This window comes from Antrostomus carolinensis, unplaced genomic scaffold (assembly GCF_000700745.2).
Source record: "Antrostomus carolinensis isolate BGI_N321 unplaced genomic scaffold, ASM70074v2 scaffold9093, whole genome shotgun sequence".
NCBI classification, from domain to species: Eukaryota; Metazoa; Chordata; class Aves; order Caprimulgiformes; family Caprimulgidae; genus Antrostomus; species Antrostomus carolinensis.
In genome coordinates this window covers 21,150-27,572 of record NW_010307326.1, presented here as the reverse complement: position 1 = coordinate 27,572, position 6,423 = coordinate 21,150, and positions in this window count along the sequence as shown.

Here is a 6,423-nt window from a genome sequence, read left to right as displayed (position 1 = left end):
CTTGTCAGTGTTGGGTTCATGGTTGGACTCCATGGTCTTCAAGGGCTTTTCCAATCGAGGCCACTCTGGGATTCTGACACAGGTTGGAAGGGCTTAGGGGTACAACAGAGAAGAGGAAGAAGGTCAGGGGATACTGGGAAGACACGTGGGAAACCAAGACATGGGAGCAGACTGCCAGTGGGAGAGGGAAATGCAGAGGGAAATCGGAAGGAACTTCCCCCTCCTCTCCTCCAGCCTCCCAGGGAGAGGTCACTGCAGCACGGGGCTCACTGGGGATTAACTGGAGCAGCAACACTTCCTTCAGGAACACCAGGCTGGTCCTAAACTGCTCCTTTCAGGTCACCAAAGATTTGCCAACTCGCCCAGCAAGGAGCCAGCAATAAGCATCCACAGAGGAGAAGGTGGGACCTTGTCCACCCCTACAACCCCATAACAGACACGGATCAAACACCTCCATGGTTTATTTATCCCCATGGGATCGATCACATCACAAACTGGGCTGGCAGCACCTCCCTCAGACCCCGCTGCCCTGAGTCCTTCCAGCTTCACCCACATCTCTGGTGGCAGCGCCGGAGCCGAGACACGGACACGAGCAAACAGGAAAATGGAAAATCCATCCCAGATACTGGATTGGATCCCAAGGAAAGTCACCATGACACAGAGGAAGGGGACAGCACTGTGGCTGATGGGACACCACGGTGAGGTTCACTCCATGGGCTCCAACAACTCCTGTGCCAAGCAGCAGTGAGAAAATCCAGATTATTTCTTGCAGCCAACTCCATCCCTGCGCCCTCCCCCCCGGCACAGAGGTGACAAATGACCACCGTTGTTATTGGAGCACATACCACATCAGGGTGATCAGTAATTGTCAAACAAGGGAAGAAAAATATATTGTGCAAAACATTTCAAGGTTTGTTTTAACAGGGCTTTAAAGATCAGTCAGTGCCAGGTTCATAAGCACCTCCTGGGACAATTGGCGCTGCTTTGCCATAAAACTTATTTTTCTTCATATTTTTTTTCCCCTCCTTTTTTTTTTTTTTCTTTAATTCAAAGGAAATAAAAAACCCTGCAGCTTCCAGGGGCAGCAGTAGGGATGGGTGTCCCATCAGAGGACATGGTGCTAATCAACACCAGCTCTGATTTACAGCCCTGTCCCAGGGCTCCGGCACCCTCACAGGAAAGTTTTTCCTCATGTTTAAGTGGAACCTCCTGTGCTCCAGTTTGTGCCCATGGCCCCTTGTCCTGTCACCAGGCACCACTGAAAAGAGTCTGGCCCCATCCTCCTGACACCCACCCTTTAGAAATTGATAAACATTGATCAGATCCCCTCTCAGTTGCTCTTCTCCAGGTGAACAGTCCCAGCCCCCTCCTCACACAGGAGAGCCCCCAGCCCCTCATCATCTCTGTGGCCTCCACTGGACTCTCTCCAGAAGGTCCCTGTTCCTCTGGAACTGAGGAGCCCAGAACTGGACACAACACTCCAGATGTGGCCAGATCTCCAGTTTCATCTACAGGAGCCACCGAGTGTCCAGCTCCTGCTGTGCAGTGATGCGCTGTGCCCCGGGGAGCAGAGCAGACCCAGGGTCCCACCCAGGGCCAGGACAAATTCTCAGGTGAATCAAACACTCGCTGGCTCATGCTTTGCTGGCACAGGAGGCTCCAACTCCTCAGCAGGGCTGAACATCTCCAGGGATTCATCACAGCCACCTCCTGGGCTGCCAAGTATCCCCCGCTGTCACTGGTGACCTCAGCAGCCACCTGCTCATCCCACCATTGCCACCACTTGGGATTACACCAGGGATGTTCTGCTCCAGGGTGGGCCAGGAAACACCTCTTAAAACCAAACCAGAAAGCAACGACACCACGCAACCATATCTCAGCCCCCGCACTGTCCACCATCCCTTCTGCCTCCCCCCATTTCTGCTTTTCAGAAAGCAGAACAGCTTTTCGTCCTGGTTTTGCTGGGACAGACTTAATGTTCTTCTTAGTAACCAGAACAGTTTTGGTTTCAGTGGGGATTTGTTATGAGAAGAAGGTTGATAACATACTAATGTTTTCAGTTGCTGCTGGAAGTCCAAGGTCATGGTGTTTTGCCAGTCTGCAGGTGCAAAGGAAGTGTGGTAATTAGCAAAACCCCAAATTGGCATTTGGCTCTGCCAATAAGATATTCCATCTCCTAGCCCGGCATGGGCAGGACAGTAATGAGGGTTGACTGGAAAGTGGGGGATTCTCTCAGGGATCACTCTTCCAGGATTGTGGTTTTGGGATTGTCTCTGCTCCAGGATCACTGGCTGGGGACAGGCTGGGCATCGGTTGGCGGGTGGTGAGCAACTGCCCTGGGCATCACTCATCTGACTATTCCATTATTACTATTATTTTATTTCAATTACTGAATTGTTCTTATCTCAACCCACGAGTCTCCTCACCCTCACTGCTCCAATTCTCTCCCCTATTCCCTGGGAGGGGAAGAGAGTGAGCGAGCGGCTGTGTCTGGCCACCAGCCAAGTGAAACCACCACAGTCCTTCCCTGCAGCCACATTGCTCAGATGCAGCCAGAGCTCCTGGTCAGCACAGGGAAGCACCAGAGACCCAGCCCTCACCTGTCCTTGCAGGAAACGAGCAGCAGCCTCTTGGCTGCCAGGACGATGCCTCAGCAGTTTCTAAAAGCGGTGTCAGAGTTGGACACTCCCCAGGAGAAAGGAAGAAGCCAGAGCATGTTTCACATGCCGTGAGCTCTGACATGGATTCAAGCATCCCCTCGACACCCAGCACAGCCCGGCACACACCGGGCAGGAAGGAAGGAGGTGAGTGTGCTGACAGGAGGATGAGGATGAAATGCTGAATGGCCACAGCAATCACTTACCTTGCTTGGGAGACATCAAGTTCTCAACTCCCGCATGAAGGTGCTCACTGGAAGCTTCAGCTGCTGTTTGATATCTCTGGTTTTGGCTGCGTTAGCCCCACTTTGTGCCCATGGTTGCATTTAAAAGGACTGGGACAGGCAGGTGAAAGACATCTAGGCAAAGAACTCTGAAAGCTTCAAGAAGCAGCAGACCACTCTGGTGAGAGCTCTGGGAAGCACTGCGCTGGTGTCTCAAGTTCCCCTTGGGTACCAAATTGTGAAGGTGGGAGGGAGGAGACTGTGGAAACAAATGACCCAAACCAGGACTCGCCACAGAGCAGGGCTGTGGGACTTTTTGAAGGCTCCCACCTGATGGGAAGGGGAAGAGAAATGCCTTCAGATCAGCAGAGCATCATGAAGGTAAAATACCGACCTGCTTCACTGCAGCCACAGCTCTTGGCAAGGGAACCTCCCAATGTGATGCATCCAGAACATCCAGGGAGGGTCAAGAGCTGGGAGTCTCTCCTGGGTAAGCTCCCTCTGGCTGTAACTGCATCGTTGGGTGCACAGGGAGGTCACATCTATGTGAGGGACAGCACCCAAGACTCTAGATCCCAAGCTAAATTCAAGGAGATGAAGGCAGCACTCTGTCTACTGCCCATCCATCTTCCCAGGGCTGCATGACAAAGTGACCATTCCCTTCTGGAAGTACATGAGAGAAACCCCCTCCTCAAGCAATCACAGGTATCCTCTGGTGAGTACCACCACCCAAAATAAGAGCTGTTGATGTCCTCCCACATGTTGAGCATTGGCAGGTCAGTGTCCTGGACTTGTACAGAAACCACTTTTATTTGGGAAAGAGAGGAGCTGGACTTTACAGCAGCAAAGTTTGCAACTGCTCCACTGCTGGGACGTCAGCAGGCTACAGCAGAGATGTCCTACGTGTTTGTACAGATCATCTGCTGCAACTCCTACCAGGTAAGTATCAGCCCATCAGACAACAGTATCTCCAGTGAATGCACAGACACGACCGAGTACCCTCATGGCACTGAGGGGTTGAGGCTTTTTTCTCACACACAACTACATCTCTCACATGGGCACTTCTCCAGCCTGAGAAGTGCAGCAAGTAGAGGCACAGGAGGAGTGAGCAGATCATAGAATCCCAGACTGGTTTGGGTTGGGAGGGCCCTCAAAGCTCATCCAGTCCCAACCCCCCTGCCAGCAGCAGGGACACCTTCCACTAGACCAGGTTGCTCAAAGCCTCATCCAGCCTGGCCGAGAACACTTCCAGGGAGGAGCAGCCACAGCTTCTCTGGCCAACCTGGGACACTGGCTCACCACCCTCACACCAAACAATTTCTTCCTCACATCTCAGCTCCATCTCCCCTCTGCCACTTTCAAGCCATCACCCCTTGTTCTGTCACTCCCTGCCCTTGGCCAAAGTCCCTCCCCACCTTCCTGGAGCCCCTTCAGGTACTGGGAGGCCACTAGAAGGTCTCCCCGGAGCCTTCTCTTCTCCAAGCTGAACAGCCCCAACTCTCTCAGCCTGTCCTCACAGCAGAGCTGCTCCAGCCCTCGCATCATCCTCGTGGCCTCCTCTGCACTGGCTCCAGTAGCTCCATGTCCTTGTGCTGTTGGTGTCCCCAGCACTGGAGGCAGCACTGCAGGTGGGGTCTGAGGAGAGCGGAGTAGCAGATGCACACGCAGATCCCGTATGTGCTACCCAACTCTCAGCAGAGTCCTGATTTCCTCAAAACCAAGGCAAAGCTGGAAATTTCAAGTTAACAGAAGGAAGTATTTTCACACAGGCATAAAGCCTAAAAGTCAGGAACTTGAGATATAAAACCTAAGTAGATACTCACTGTTCATAGTTTACCCCAGCACAAATACTGATGAGAAGGGATTAAAGGTGACTGTAAAGCCCATTTGTGCTTCAGAGCTCAAGCCCATCTCTTACCAGAGCCCATGAAGAAGCTGCTGAAAGGCCTTTCCCCTGCTTCAGCACCCTGACACCTCACCCTGACACACCCAGTCACCTCCCATGCAGACACCGAGCTGTGTGACCACTACAACTCATTTGTTTAGTGCCTCATCAGGCTTCATTAGCAGCACACATGACTCAGGCACCAGCACAGGCCACCCAGAAGGTCCAGAGGGCTGCTGGAGTCCAGCCCACCATGTCCTGCCCTGCCAGCTGCTGCTGGGGGTGTTGCTCAGCTCCGGAAGCTCCTTGGGTGCGGTGGGGAGAGCGCTGGGTCCCATTTGCCGCAGCGGCTCTTGCGAGTGGCTGACGTCAAGAACACAACACAGGCTGATTTCTTTTTTTTCATCTCAGTCCTTCTGTCCAAAGCCACCAGAGGGCAGATGGAAACGAAACCAGTTAAACATCCATTAAATATTCCATTTCTGAGCACTGAAACCTGCTGGCCCAGCTACGGCCCCATCGTAACTGAAGAGACACCCCAGCACCCGCTCTCCTCCCTTTCAGATGGGCTCCAGGTGGGATAAGATGACTGGTGGTGTCTCAGTGATCGCCTCTCCCCTGCTGCACAAAGCACTCCCGGAGGCGTCCCAGCACCCATCGCAGGGATCTGTGTCAGTTTGGTCCTTACTTTGATAATTCAAGCCCAAGAACATCTTGGGGTAAGGGAAAGACTTTTCCAGTATCCAGGGACCACTAGATCAGGGGGTGATCAGACAAACACACCACGTTTGTTAGTCACTCTCGACCTCTGACAAAGCTGAGGAGCAGGCAGAAGGCAGCAGCATCTGATTAGGTCTAAAAAAATATAAAATTTATACCCAAGAGAGTCCTCAAAATCAGACAGGAGCCCTGCTGCAGCATCAGGAGTTTCAATCTCCTGCCCATCATCCAGGCTCCTCTGTCTGATCTAAAGCCAGTCTCTTTTTTATCCAGGCTTTTGATCCTGGTCTAAGCCCATGATAAATGACATTTTTATCTCACCTCACTAGAGTGAGGAGTTGGTTGATACCAGCTTACAAGGGTAGATGAAGGAGGAGGTCCTGGACTCGCCAGTGTGTTTATGACGGGGCAGCGGGATCTCTAGTTAAGATAAACTCACCACTGAGCTCAAGCCTGGGCCCTGCTACCAGTTTCTTACGCAATCCTGGACAAGTCACTCAGGGCAGGAGTTCACAGGAGAGCTCCAGCCAACCCACAACTCCTTGCTGATGGGTTGTTGGTTTGTTGTTTTTTTTTCTCCCAGGCTGGGTTTCAGGAACTGATTCAGCTCATGAAAGGGACAGATCATCACCAGGACTAAGGTAACAAAACCAGGAGAAATGCACTGCCAGAAGCCAGGCATCATCTGGACCTGATTTATTCTTAGTTTAATCACTTTAGGATTATTCTTTACAGTTTTTGAACCTGTACTTTCCTTTTCATGCTGGATCTTCTCTATTTGTTTTACTCCTCACTAGCAGGAAGATCTCCAGGCACCCAAACAGTGGCTTGCAGTCCTCAGGCAGGAGACCAGGGGTTGAAGAGGAGCAAGAGTGAGGAATGTTTGTCAGAGGAAGCGGAGTATGAGCAGCCAGGGCAAGCAAAGCAGGACCCCAGC